The 14,106-nt window shown below is 44.9% G+C and overlaps 1 protein-coding gene across 2 annotated transcripts in view; it reads left to right on the top strand.

The window, feature by feature from the left end:
• The first annotated feature begins 3,269 nt into the window (after positions 1-3,269).
• The window catches only part of LOC144511816 (fibroblast growth factor receptor substrate 2-like), a 79,836-nt gene continuing 68,999 nt past the window's right edge, over positions 3,270-14,106 (top strand). For both annotated transcript variants that reach the window (XM_078242165.1, XM_078242166.1), the window contains exon 1: positions 3,270-3,399. The gene's annotated coding sequence lies outside the window, so the exon portion shown is untranslated. The remainder of the gene's footprint in view (positions 3,400-14,106) is intronic.

Raw genomic sequence — 14,106 nt, 5'->3', positions numbered from 1 at the left:
ATCCTTACCTTTTATCATTTTGTGTACCTCAATTTGATCTTCCCTCATTATTCTAAATTCCAGAGAGTATCGGCCTAAACTGTTCAATCTCTCTTCAAACAACAAAGCCCTCATCTCTGGAATCAATCGAGTGAACCTCCCCTGAACTGCCTCCAATGCCACTACATCTTTCCTCAAATCTTTCAGAGTGGGGGAGGAAACCGGAGCACCTGGAGGAAACCCACGCAGACACGGGGAGAACGTGCAAATTCCACATAGACAGTGACCCAAGCCCGGGAATCGAACCCAGGTCGCTGGCACCGCAAGACAGCAGCGCCAACCACTGTGCCACCATGCGGGCAAAGAAGAGAAAACTTTGGTTAGGAAGAAGAGTTGGTTATGTGTTTGTATTTTATTGCCTCACCCATCCAATGCTTGCCCCGACCTTGGAGGAAGAGGAAGAAATATTGATGCAACGTATAAAATAGATAGAGGGGTGGCCTCACGGAGCTCCTCCTTTCCTTATGAGCATTCCCCGGATGCATTGGACAGAAAGACAGGCCTAATAAGTAATGCACAGTGAGAATGTGCTCCAAATGATTGGAAAGGGGCAATTCCCCTCACATTTTCAAATCAGCATTTTGATAAAAACTAAGGCCCAAAATCCTGGAAGAAGTAAGTTTGTGATACTGTGAGTCCAGCATCTGGTTAGGGACAAATCTTCTCGATGTGTGGCATTGTCTGAGGAGGATGTTTGGAGCGGTCTATTTCTGCTTATTCAAGGAGCTGATGGAGCCTGAAAGCTCAGTGAAGCAACTATGCCCTGTTTATCCTTTTGAGAACTGAAGGACCTTTTTGACTTTCAAAACAACGTCACATATTTTGATAACTTTTTGAGAACTGGCTCTTTTGATCCAGACTGGATGCTTGAAAGAATTCCAAGTGATATTACCATTGTCAAAATTATGGTGATGGACATTCCTGTGCTGACCCTGTGTGTTTAGTCTCTTCATCACTTTGGAAGGCAAAAGGGGAGAAAATGCTTTTGGATTTAGTACAAAGTACTAATCCATCATAAACAATTTTTAGATCTTGAGTAATTGTTATTACTGTGGTACCTTTGACTTTCATGGTATGTACTGTCCAAAAACAATAAATATATTTATGAGTCTGCTGCTCAATTCCTTGTATTTCTGCTTTTGTTACCTCTAGACTTGTCTATAACTCTCCCATCTTCCGCCCTCTATAAACTTGAGCTCATCCAAAACTCTGCTGCTTGTATTTAACTTGTCCCAAATTATCACCACCCATCAGCCATACATTCACTGATTTGCATTGGCTCCCGATTCACTAATACCTCAATTTTAAAATTCTCATCCTCCTGTTTGTGTGGAGTCTGCACGTTCTCCCCATGTCTACGTGCGTTTTTTCTGGGTGCTTCGGTTTCCTCCCACAGTCTGAAAGACGTGCTGGTTAGGTGCATTGGCCATGCTAAATTCTCCCTCAGTGTACCCAAACAGGCGTTGGAGTGTGGCGACTAGAGGATTTTCACAGTAGCTTCATTGCTGTGTTAAAGTAAGCCTACTTAGAGTCATAGAGTCATAGAGGTTTACAGCATGGAAACAGGCCCTTCGGCCCAACTTGTCCATGCCGTCCTTGTGACCATAATAAATAAATTTGAACTTAACTAGGGTGCTGAACTTAACCTGATCTTAAGCTGATCTAAAACACTCCACGGCCTTGCCCTTTCCTACTTGTCATCTCCTCCAGTCCTACAACCCCCCGGGAATTCTGCGGGTTCCTCCAGTTCCAGCCTTTTGTGCACCCTGCTTTTCTTTTACTCTACCTTTGGAGGCAATGCCTTTGTCATAATATGGGTTCTTTATCTTGCTGTGATAGTGGCTCATTGAGGAGATCTTGTGTGTTTAAACATAAAGACCTTTATTGGTAGGCTTTACAAAGGATACTGTTCATAGAGTATATAGGGGAGAAGGGAAGCAGAGGGTGCAAAATATAGCGTTATTGACATAGCTAGCGTGTAGAGAAAGATCAACTTAGTATAAAGTAGGCCCATTCAAAAATCTGATGGCAGCAAGGAAGAAACTGTTCTTGAGTCGGGGGGTTGTACGTGATCTCAGACTTTTGTATCTTCTTCCTGATGGAAGAAGGCGGAAGAGAGGATGTCCAGGGTGCATGGGGTCCATGATTATGTGGGCTGCTTTTCAGAGGCAGTGGGATGTGTAGACGGAGTCAATTAGACGGGAGGCTGGTTTGCGTGATGGACTGGGCTACGTTCACAACCCTTTGTAGCTTCGTGTGGTCTCGGTCAGAGCACTGCCTTAGAAACAAACCGGTGACACTGTGGTTGGCACTGCTGCCTCACAGTGCCAGGGACTCGCGTCCAATACTGGCTTGGGTCACTGTCTGTGTGGAATCTGCACATTCTCCCCGTGTCTGCGTGGGTTTTCTCTGGGTGCTTCGGTTTCCTCCCAGTCTGAAAGACGTGCTGGTTAGGTGCATTGGCCATACTAAATTCTCCCTCAGTGTACCCGAACAGGTGCCGGAGTGTGGCGACTAGAGGATTTTCACTGTAGCTTCATTGCTGTGTTAAAGTAAGCCTACTTAGAGTCATAGAGGTTTACAGCATGGAAACAGGCCCTTCGGCCCAACTTGTCCATGCCGCCCTTGTGAGACCATAATAAATAAATTTGAACTTAACTAGGGTGCTGAACTTAACCTGATCTTAAGCTGATAATAAGTTGATCTTTCTCTACATTATAGCTATGACTGTAACACTATATTCTGCACCCTCTCCTTTCCTTCTCCCCATGTGCGCTGTGAGGCGAACGGGATCAAGGGTTATGGGGAGAAAGCAGGATTAGGCTATTAAATTGAACGATCAGCCATGATCGTGATGAATGACAGAATAGGTTCGAAGGGCCGAATGGCCTCTTCCTGCTCCTATCTTCTCTGAACGTTACGCTTTGTCTGTGTAGTGCGCAATAAACCAATACTTCTCACTGTATCCCTATACATGTGACAATAATAAATCAAATCGAATAGTTGTGACTGTTCCTTTGGCAACTTGTGCCACATTTTTCTTGGAAAGAGGAATATTATTGATAAGGCTGAGGAACAAATGGTCATTTGTGTGCACCCGGAGGAGGAGCTGGGAGGACTAGACTCCCAGTGGCAGTGTGGAGCTGCTGCGGGCTGCTGGTTCATCTTGCCGCGCTCCGAGCCTCCTCGGGGGGGAGGGGGGGGCGGGAGGCTGCCCTTTGACCTCCTGCGGGAGATGTCAGTTGGGGCCTGCGAGCGAAGGCTGCAGCCTGAGGCGGCCGCCGGGCTGGGGGACCGCGGGCGGGCAGCGATGAGAGCGAGCCCGGCGGCACACAGGAGAGAGGCCCTCGCTGTGTCGGTGTGAGTAGGCGGCGGACGCCGGCGGGGTTTTTTGTGTGTGTGGTGGTGGGGTTTGTGTCGGAGGCGGAAAAATCGCCTTTAACCAGAGGGAGAGGGGGGGGGGGGGGTTACAATGGCCCCGGGTCCCGAGCCTCCAGACCCCTCTGTGCTCCCAGACACTCAGCCAGACACCGGCAGCTTCCAGCCCTGGGTCCCGGGGCCGCTGTCTGGCAGCTTGTCTCAATCTGTCCCCAGTCACAGACACATTCCACTCACTGATACTCGCTGATGTATTTTCTAAACCTGTGTCACTTCAGCAACAAGCTTGATAGCCCAGTCTGCATCTGTATTCACAGCTCAAACATTACACGGTGCTTCCACCCTGTGGATATACGATTCTCAGTCAATTTATCCAGACAAAGCATACCGTTCATAGAGTACATAGGGGAGAAGGAGAGGGTGTGGAATACTGAATAGAATATAGAATGTGTTTAAGTAACCATTATTTTCTCTGTGACCATATTTAGGTAAAATGTTTGTGTGTGTGTGTGTTGGCACATGGGGTCTGCACCCAACTTGTGATCACTTTGATTTCTGTTCGGGCTGTTCCCCCTCCTTTTTGGGGAGCTGCCCCTTTTTACTTTGTCCTGACTTAATCTGAGTTTGTTTATTTGGTTTGACCTAAAAAGAGGGCATGCCGATGCCTGCCTTGTATGGTGTGCAGGTCTATTTTGCATGTGTGCACATACCTGTCTTGCATGCATTGTCCATATTGGGCGCCTGCCTATATCGTGTGTAAGAAGTCTCACAACACCAGGGTTAAAGCCCAACAGGTTTATTTGGTAGTAGAAGCCGCTAGCTTTCGGAGCGCTTGCTGCTCCTTCGTCAGCTAAGTGGGAGTTCTGTTCACAAACAGGGCATATAAAGACACACACTCAATTTACAAAATAATGGTTGGAATGCGAGTCTTTACGGGTAATCAAGTCTTAGAGCCATAGAAAATTACAGCTCAGAAACAGGCCTTTTGGCCCTTGTCTGTGCCGAACCATTTTTTGCCGAGTCCCACTGACCTGCACTTGGAACATATCCCTCCACAGCCCTCTCATCTGTGAACCCGTCCAAGTTTTTCTTAAATGTTAAAAGTGACCCTGCATTTACTGCTTTATCCGGCAGCCCATTCCACACTCCCACCACTCTCTGCGTGAAGAAGCCCCCCCCCTAATATTCCCTTTAAACTTTTCTCCTTTCACCCTTAACCCATGCCCTCTGGTTTTTTTCTCCCCTAGCCTCAGTGGAAAAAGCCTGCTTGCATTCACTCTATCTATACCCATCAAAATCTTATACACCTCTATCAAATCTCCCCTCATTCTTCTACGCTCCAGGGAATAAAGTCCCAACCTATTCAATCTCTCTCCGTAACTCAGCTTCTCAAGTCCCGGCAACATCCTTGTGAACCTTCTCTGCACTCTTTCGACCTTATTTACATCCTTCCTGTAACTAGGTGACCAAAACTGTACACAATACTCCAAATTCGGCCTCACCAATGCCTTATATAACCTTACCATAACACTCCAACTTTTATACTCGATACTCCGATTTATAAAGGCCAATGTACCAAAGGCACTCTTTACGACCCTATCCACCTGTGACGTCACTTTTAGGGAATTCTGTACCTGTATTCCCAGATCCCTCTGTTCAACTGCACTCTTCAGAGTCCTACCATTTACCCTGTACGTTCTACTTTGGTTTGTCCTTCCAAAGTGCAATATCTCTCACTTGTCTGCGTTAAATCCCATTTGCCATTTTTCAGCCCATTTTTCTAGTTGGTCCAAATCCCTCTGCCAGCTTTGAAAATCTTCCTCACTATCCACTACACCTCCAATCTTTGTATCATCAGCAAATTTGCTGATCCAATTTACCACATTATCATCCAGATCATTGATATAGATGACAAACAACAATGGACCCAACACCGATCCCTGCGACACACCACTAGTCACAGGCCTCCACTCAGAGAAGCAATCCTCCACAACCACTCTCTGGCTTCTTCCATTGAGCCAGTGTCTAATCCAATTTACTACCTCCCCATGTATACCCAGCGACTGAACCTTCCTGACTGAACCTTCCTAACTAACCTCCCATGAGGGACCTTGTCAAAGGCCTTGCTGAAATCCAGGTAGACAACATCCACCGCCTTCCCTTCATCCACTTTCCTGGTAACCACCTCGAAAAACTCTTAACTGGTCAAACATGACCTACCACGCACAAAGCCATGTTGACTCTCTCAAATAAGCCTCTGTCTATCCAAGTATTTGTAGATCCTATCCCTTATCACACCTTCCAATAACTTGCCCACCACCGACGTCAAACTTACTGGCCTATAATTTCCCGGATTTCTTTTGGAACCTTTTTTAAACAACGGAACAACATGAGCCACCCTCCAATCATCCGGCACCTCCCCCGTGAATACTGACATTTTAAATATATCTGCCAGGGCCCCTGCAAGTTCAACACTAGCTTCCCTCAAGGTTTGTGGGAATACCCTGTCCGGTCCTGGGGATTTATCCACTCTGATTTGCCTCAAGACAGCAAGCACCTCCTCCCCTTTAATCTGTAAAGGTTCCATGACCTTCCTACCTGTTTGCCCTATTTCCGTAGACTCCATGCCCGTTTCCTCAGTAAATACGGATGCAAAAAAAACCCATTTAGTATCTCCCCCATCTCTTTTGGTTCCATACACAGTCTACCACTCTGGTCTTTAAGAGGATCAATTTTATCCCTCACTATCCTTTTGCTCCTAACATACCTATAGAAGCTCTTTGGATTTTCCTTCACTCTGTCTGCCAAAGCAACCTCATGTCTTCTTTTAGCCCTCCTGATTTCCCTCTTAAGTAGCTTCTTGCACTTTTTATATTCCTCGAGCATCTGATCTGTTCCTTGCTGCCTGTACATTTCATACAACTCTCTCTTCCTCTTAATCAGTGTTACAATCTCTTAAAGGTACAGACAATGTGAGTGGAGAGAGGGTTAAAGAGATGTGTGTTGTCTCCAGCCAGGACAGTTAGTGAGATTTTGCAAACCCAGGCAAGTCGTGGAGGTTACAGATAGTGTGACATGAACCCAAGATCCCGGTTGAGGCCGTCCTCATATGTGCGGAACTTGGCTATCAGTCTCTGCTCAGCGACTCTGCGTTGTCGTGTGTCGTGAAGGCCGCCTTGGAGAACGAGTATATTGTGTGTGTGTCTGTAGTGTATTGGGTGCATTGGGCGTGGGCAGGTTGGGTGTGTGCATAGCAGGGTGCACATGCCCCACTTGAGTGTGCGTCTTAGCCCCTTGTGTGCACATGTGTATTGTGTGCACGGGTGCCTGTCTGTGCAAGCCTGCACCTGTATTGTGCATCCATCTTGTGTTTGTGCATATTGTGTGCATGTGTAGGGGGAATAGTCCACGCATGACTGTTTTGTCTGCACTTTAATATGCCTGCGCCAATCTTGTGCACTTGCATGTGTGTGCTCATGCATGTATTGTGCGCACGCCCATATTGTGTTTAGTGCATGTGTGTGCACATGTTGTGTTGAGTGTATCAGGTGTGCGCACCTATTGTGTGGGCACACATGTATTGTATGCTCGTGCACCCATCTTTTGAGTGCACATTGTGTGCATGCATATTGTGTCTGTGTGTGTTTTGTGTATCAGATGCACACGCACGTGCATATTGTGTGCAGTGCATGTGTGTATTGTGTGTGCAGCCATTCTGTGTGCGCATGCACCTGGATGCTCATCTTGTGCGTGTGCGGGCCCGTCTTTGTATTGTGTATCGGGTGGACATGCACCTGTTTTGTAAACGCACGTGCATGTTGTGTCCAGTGTGCGTGCGTATTGTGCATGTGGCCATCCTGTGTCTGTGCACGCGGGGAGTCATCTTGTGTGTGTGGGCTTGGGTGGTTGTCTTGTGCATGTGAGCCCATCTTCTGCACGTCAGTGCCCCTCTTGTGTATGCGAGTGTGTGCTTTTGTGTATCATGCACACATGCATGTCTCTGTGCCTGCACCCATCTTGTGTGCATGCTTGCACCGGTATTGTGTGCGCTTGTATTGTGTGCACATATGTCCATGCCAGTCTTGTGTGCGTGTGTGCACATATGGTGTTGCGCGCAGGTGTATTGTGCACATGTGGCTGTCTTGTCTGTGCTTGAGTACACCCGCACCTGTCTTGTGCGTGCGTGTTGTGTGCCTGTGTCATGCATGTATTGTGCACATGCCTGTATTGTGTATAAAGTGTGCGTGTATCGGGTCCGCAGGTGTACTGTGTGGGCACATCTTTTGAGCGCGTGCATATTGTGTGCATGCATATTGTGTGTGTGTATTGGGTGTGCAGACACCTGTTTTGTGAGCGCACGCGCATGTTGTGTGCAGTGCACGTGCGTATTTTGCATGGGCTGTCCTCTTGGCGGGCGGGCACAGGTGGTCGTCTTGTGTGCCCGCGGGCCCGTGTTGTGCACCCGTATCTGTGGGTCTGTCTTGTTCGCGTCCTCTGTGTGCGCTAATATGTTTCTCTATATTGGTGTGTGTGTTTTACATATTTCACTGCTGCTTGCTTACTTGATGGTTTGCAGTCTGCACACCTGGTCACAATTTGTACCTGAAGTTACTGACTTTCACAACCTCGGCAAAACCGTTGTTCTCTACAGCCAGTGAAGTGAGCTACAGTCATTGTTGTGGGAGTTGCTGCAGCTAGTTTGCACACAGCAAGCTCTGACCAGGCAGCAATATAATAATAACCAGATATTCTTTCAAGTTAAAGTTTATTTATTAGTCACATTACATTAACACTGCAATGAAGTTACTGTGAAATTCCCCTAGTCGCCACCGTCCGGCGCCTGTTTGGGTCAATGCACCTAACCAGCACGTCTTTCAGAATGTGGGAGGAAACTGGAGCACCCGGAGGAAACCCATGCAGCCACGGGAGAATGTGCAAACTCCACGCAGATAGTGAACCCAAGCCGGGAATTGAACCTGGGTCCCTGGCGCTGTGAGGCAGCAGTGCTAACTACTGTGCTGCCCCAGTCTTGTCTTGTGATGTTGATCGAGGGAAGGATAAATTTTGGGTACGCACAATTTAGTCTGACCCTTTTTGGTGTTTACTATATTTTCTTGCTGTGTTCATCTATGTTTAAATGTGCCCTAATGATGTGGGCAGTAGGTAGTAATTAAGGTGAGAAAATGCTGACAACTTGATTTCTCGTAGGATATTGCCTTTTTATTAGATTTTGGATTCTGAATCCACCACGAGTAATCATGTGGAATGGCCATGTCATTATGCGAATGGCAGCAATATATTTTACTATTGAAAACTCAAGTTAGTGCAGTCCTCCCTTAAAATGGTATAAAAACAAATGTTATTTTGGTAGTCGAGAAAATTAGAAGTAAAGTACTTATTACTGACTCGTCCTATAATTTCTTTATTTGTAAATGGGTATGTGTGGTAATGGTATATTTGCCATGCTTTGCAACTGTGTTTTGCTCATGAGAACCTAGGGATTGGGAGCAGCAAATTGGTGCTTTGTAAGAAATTGACACTGAAGCCAATCGACATTTGTCATCACAAGAGCAGTAGATTATTAGGCAGTAGGTTGTTCTACAACTGCTGTATGATTGGAGTTTATAATGGAGGGTACTGTTCATTTGTCTTGCCCTGCTGCAAATTTCAGCACTAAGCCGGCAGGCTGAACTGCTGCAGAGGCCCGAAAGCCCCAGGATTGATTTCCACTGCGTGCCGACTTAGTTGATCTCAGCTAGGGTAGCAGTTGTGACACCACAATCGGCTTTGCTGCCCTTGGGTTAAAGATGACAAAATCTGCCATGGTTCCAGCTCCTGAGTGTTAACTAGTGACTCGGACTAGATCAGGATCTGCCGTTACGCCTCCACAGTTGACTGTCCCGCTGAAATTCACTGTCTGGGCCTCCACGGGGACTGGCAGCTTTGCCGAAGAATCCATGCCTCAAAAAACTGTGGCGAAACAAAATGTAGTCCTGCGTTGTGAGACAATTTTGCCCTCAGTAAGAACTGGAAAATATTTTTTGCCCTAAACTAATTAGCAAATTTCATTATTGAATTTCAGCTTTGAGGCTTGTGCCTTTGACAATCACATTGCATGTTTTGTGCTCTGCTGTCATTCTCACTCTACTATGATTACTCTGCCGACTTTGAGAAGATGTTCAAAAGCAATTGATGTTATAAAAATTGTCGGATTTGAAAAGTGCTTGCGTTTTTTCCTGATTTAGTTTTTTGACAGGTATGTGAATGGATATTACAAAGTGCTTTTACCTTTTGAGCTCTCAATCAATGAGGAACAGTTCAAAGGTTGCAGAGCATCCCATCTAATTGTCTACATTCCAGATTTAATATTTTCAATAAAAGACAATATTGTATGATTAGTTCACTTAAAGTAAGCACAGTGGTAGAAGTATGATGAAGGTTCAGAAATGTAATGGTGAATGTACAAAATAACAAAACCGTTCCAGTGCTTGTACATTTAAATACAGCACTGAGGGAATGCTGCATTGTTGGAGATGCAATCTTTTGGCTGAGGCATTACATCTGTTCAGGTGGATGTTAAAAATCCCATGACACTATTTTTGAAGAAGAGCAAAATGTTCTGGTGCCTTGGCCAACATTCATCTTTCAACCAAGAGCAGAACGATAGATTAACTGGCTAATTATCCGACTGTTCATTGTGGGACCTTGCTGTGCTACTTTTCGCAGTAGAGAACTACAATTCAGAAGGAATATATTGCTGTGAAAGTCAGTGTGGTTGTTTTTCTGAGGTCACCAGCATGTGACATTCCCCAGGGGTCAGATATGAAGTCTTAGCTTTTCACCATGAACTTGGATAAAGGAAATAGAGAGTTGTACTTTGCAGTTAGTAGATGACACTAGGTTGGGAGGCCCAGTAATTTGAGAGATCGGAGCAGTAAATTACAAAAGGACATGCAACTAAATGAGAGGGAAAACCTTTGACAGATATAATTAGTTCACTGTGGAGTAGTGAGAGATTTTTCATATTGGATTCAAGAAAGATGGATCAGAATATTTGTTTACTGGTGAGAGACTAAGAGTGGAAGTGCAAAAGGATACAGGGGTCCACGTGCATAGATTAGTGAAAGCTGGTGTAAAGTAATCAAAAGGCTAATGGAATGTTCGTCCCTGTCATAAGGGAGGATTGGAATAGAAAAGTGAGGAGTTGATGTTTTAGTTTTGCAGACCTAGGTCAGGCACCGTCGAGAGTAGTGTTCACTTTTGGACACTGAAGCTCTGGAAAGATATATTGACCTTATGAGGGTGCAGTGCAAACTTGCCAGAAAGACAGCAATGCTTAAAAGGCTAAGTAACGTGGGAAAGTTGCACAAACTCGCTATGTATTAAGTTTGGAAAGTTGAAGGGTGATCTAATCAACAAGCTGAAGGAATTCACAGGAGTGGAACTAGTGATCTAGTGGCAGAACAGAGTACAAAGTTCTTTTCAACTTTCCCTTACGGTACTTGTTGACTATCAGTCTCGTGCCAGTATTTAGCCTTAGATGGAGTTTACCACCCGCTTTGAGCTGCATTCACATGCAACCCGACTCCGAGAAGACTCAATCCCGACGCGCCAGGGGCCTCACACCTTCCACAGGCTAAGCCTCGTTCAGAAGGACTTGGGCTCCTTGAGTGTTGTCAGAGAAAGGTTTTTCGTACGCCACATTTCCCATATCTGCCAGACGAGCGGGGATTCGGTGCTGCGCTCTTCCCTCTTCACTCACAGTTACTGGGGGAACCCTTGTTAGTTTCTTTTCCTCCGCTTAGTAATATGCTTAAATTCAGTGGGTTGCCACGTCTGATCTGAGGTTGTAGAATGGAGTACAAAGGGGCATAATAATCATCAAATTAAAGATCGGTTATTTAGGAATGGAATCGTATAGTATTTCTTTTCACACCAAAGGGTAGATAAAATGTGGAATTTTCTCCCGAGGAAGGCTGTGGATGCTGGGTCAAATTGAAATGCTCAAGATAGATTTAGTTAGGTGTCGGTAATTAAGGGATATGGAATAAAATGTGGGCAATTGGAGTTCCGGAATAGATTGGCTGATCTAGTGAAGTGGTGGAACAGGTTGAATAGCATCCTATTAATATGTTCCGAAAGGTCATGGAAGGTGCTAGGTAAATGCTGTTTTTTTTAATGAGTTTGCCAATCTACACATATTAAAATGATTCTGACATCTAATTTATAGCCTGAATATGCGGTAGTGCATTAGTTTATATATCCTTTTTAAATATCTCACTGTGACTGCTATATACTCTGGCAGCAAATACAATTATTATCAAAATGCAAACAGAAATAGTGGTGACCTATGGTTGACTGACACCTGCTCAGTTGGAAATGGGTCACTATACTCCCATGCTGAGATCTGACCAATACGTACTTTTTACAAGTTCTTGGGTCACTCTGTGCTGTATGGTAGCAGATTAGCCTGTAACACTATTTAATGCATATACAAGCAATCGTATCAGATGTTGTCTTGCATATAATAATAACTTGTATCTTGTGTTACTTCATTTTGACTTGTTTAACAAAATGTGGAGGTGTGACCGTAGACTTTTGAGATCTACTGTGGACTTGGGGACAGAAATGAGTCCAATTTGGCTGCAGGGGTGAGTTCAAATAAAAGGGAAGAAGTGAACCAAATGTGAAGATCTGCATGAGTTATTGCTAAGTAGTAAATGGCATTATTGTGGACAAAGTTATGAGACCAGTGAAGGAAGATAAACAGTGAAAATATGAACTAAATGATTCTAGACCACATGGTGAAGACCAAGAGAGGTATCTGGGGTTAAACTAAAAGTGTCAGTAAGCAAAGCTAACCTGACCTCTATCCAAGGAGATAGAACACAACTCCTAGGACAAGGCAGTCATAAAGCTATGCCTGGAGTATGGTATGGTATGCAAGTCTAGTAACTACTGTGGCTTGGGGGGAGATGGTGGTATAGTGGCAATTTCGCTGGATTAGAAATCCAGAGGCCCAGGCTAATGTTCTGGCAATGTGGATTCAAATCCCACCATGGCAGCTGGTGAAATTTAAATACAGTTAATAAATCTGGAATATAAAGCTTTTATCAGTAATATTGATCATGACAACCATCATCGATTGTTGTAAAAATCCATCTGGTTCACTCATGTTTTTAAGCAATTCTGACATTTACGTGGTCTGGCCTACATGTGACTCCAGACCCACAGCAATGTGGCTGATTCTTAACTGCTCTCTGAAGTGGCCTCGCAAGTTCAAGGGCAAATAGGAATGGGTAACCAATGCTGGCCTTGCCTGTGACACCCACGTCCTGTGAAAGAATAAACATTGGAGGCAGTGTACAAAGCACAGTGACAGCGAAATGTAGTTTAAAGCATCTGGTCTGTGTGGAATTACATTCCAGATGACCGAATCCTGATCACGTTTTCAAGATTGCTGCAAACTCTAGAACCAGGAGACAACTTCACACTTTAAAGAGGGAATAATGATAAATATGTGAAACAGATTATACCGGGCGCAGATAGCACAAAGTTTAAGGGAGATTTATATTCTAGTTGTCAAACTTCAAGTGTTTTGAATATATTCAAAAAACGTTGTTGTAATGTAGGGTAGATAATCAAGACGGTGAGTACTTAGATGTAAAGTGCTTTGGGACGTCCCGATGTTGTGAATAGGGCTATATCAATACAGGTTCTGTTTTATTGAACCTTTTTAACTTCACACCCTCCTAACCACTCCCCGACTCCACTATTCTCCTGGGAAAATGTATTTATGGTTTGTTCGTGCTTTTACTCATCCTCTTACGGCGTGGTAGACCATATTCATCACCTGAGACATTTGTTAGGGTTCTATTGGGTTTGTAGTGACTGCTAAATAGCAAAGGCAGTGTCAGTAATCCTAGTACTAGACAGACCAGGCAAGAGCAAGGGAAGTCCAGATTAAACTGCATTTATTTCAGTGCAGAGGCCTGACGGACAAGGCAGATGAACTCAGGGCATGGATGGACACATGGGACTGGGATATTATAGCAATTACTGAAAAATGGCTAAGGGAAGGACAGGACTGACAGCTCAATGTTCCAGGGTACAGATGCTATAGGAAAGATAGAACAGGAAGTAAGAGAGGAGGGGGAGTTCACTTTTGATTAGGGAAAACATCACGGCAGTACTGAGGGGGAATATCCGAGGGTTCGCCCACTGAGTCTATATGTGTTGAACTGACAAATAAAAAGGAAGAAATCACTTTGATAGGGTTGTACTATAGGCCCCCAAATAGCCGATGGGAAATTGAGGAGCAAATAAGTAAGGAGATTCGAGAGCGCTAAGAAAAAGAAAATAGGGTCGTAATAGTAGGTGATTTTAACTTGCCCAACATTGACTGGGACAGCCATAGTATTAGAGGGTCGGATGGAGAGAAATTTGTTGAGTGTATTCAGGAGGAATTTCTCATTCAGTATGTGGATGGCCCGACTAGAGAGGGGACAAAACTTGACCGCCTCTTGGGGAAATAAGGAAGGGCAGGTGACCGAAGTGTTAGTGAGGGATCACTTTGGGACCAGTGACCATAATTCCACTAGTTTTAAGATAGCTATGGAGAATGATAGGTCTGACCCAAAAGCTAAAATTCTAAATTGGGTTAAGGCCAATTTTGATGGTAGCAGGCAG

This window comes from Mustelus asterias, chromosome 25 (genome assembly GCF_964213995.1).
Source record: "Mustelus asterias chromosome 25, sMusAst1.hap1.1, whole genome shotgun sequence".
In the NCBI taxonomy this organism is placed as follows: Eukaryota; Metazoa; Chordata; class Chondrichthyes; order Carcharhiniformes; family Triakidae; genus Mustelus; species Mustelus asterias.
The sequence above is the reverse complement of the archived record's forward strand: the minus strand, read 5'-3'. Positions and strand labels throughout refer to the sequence as shown.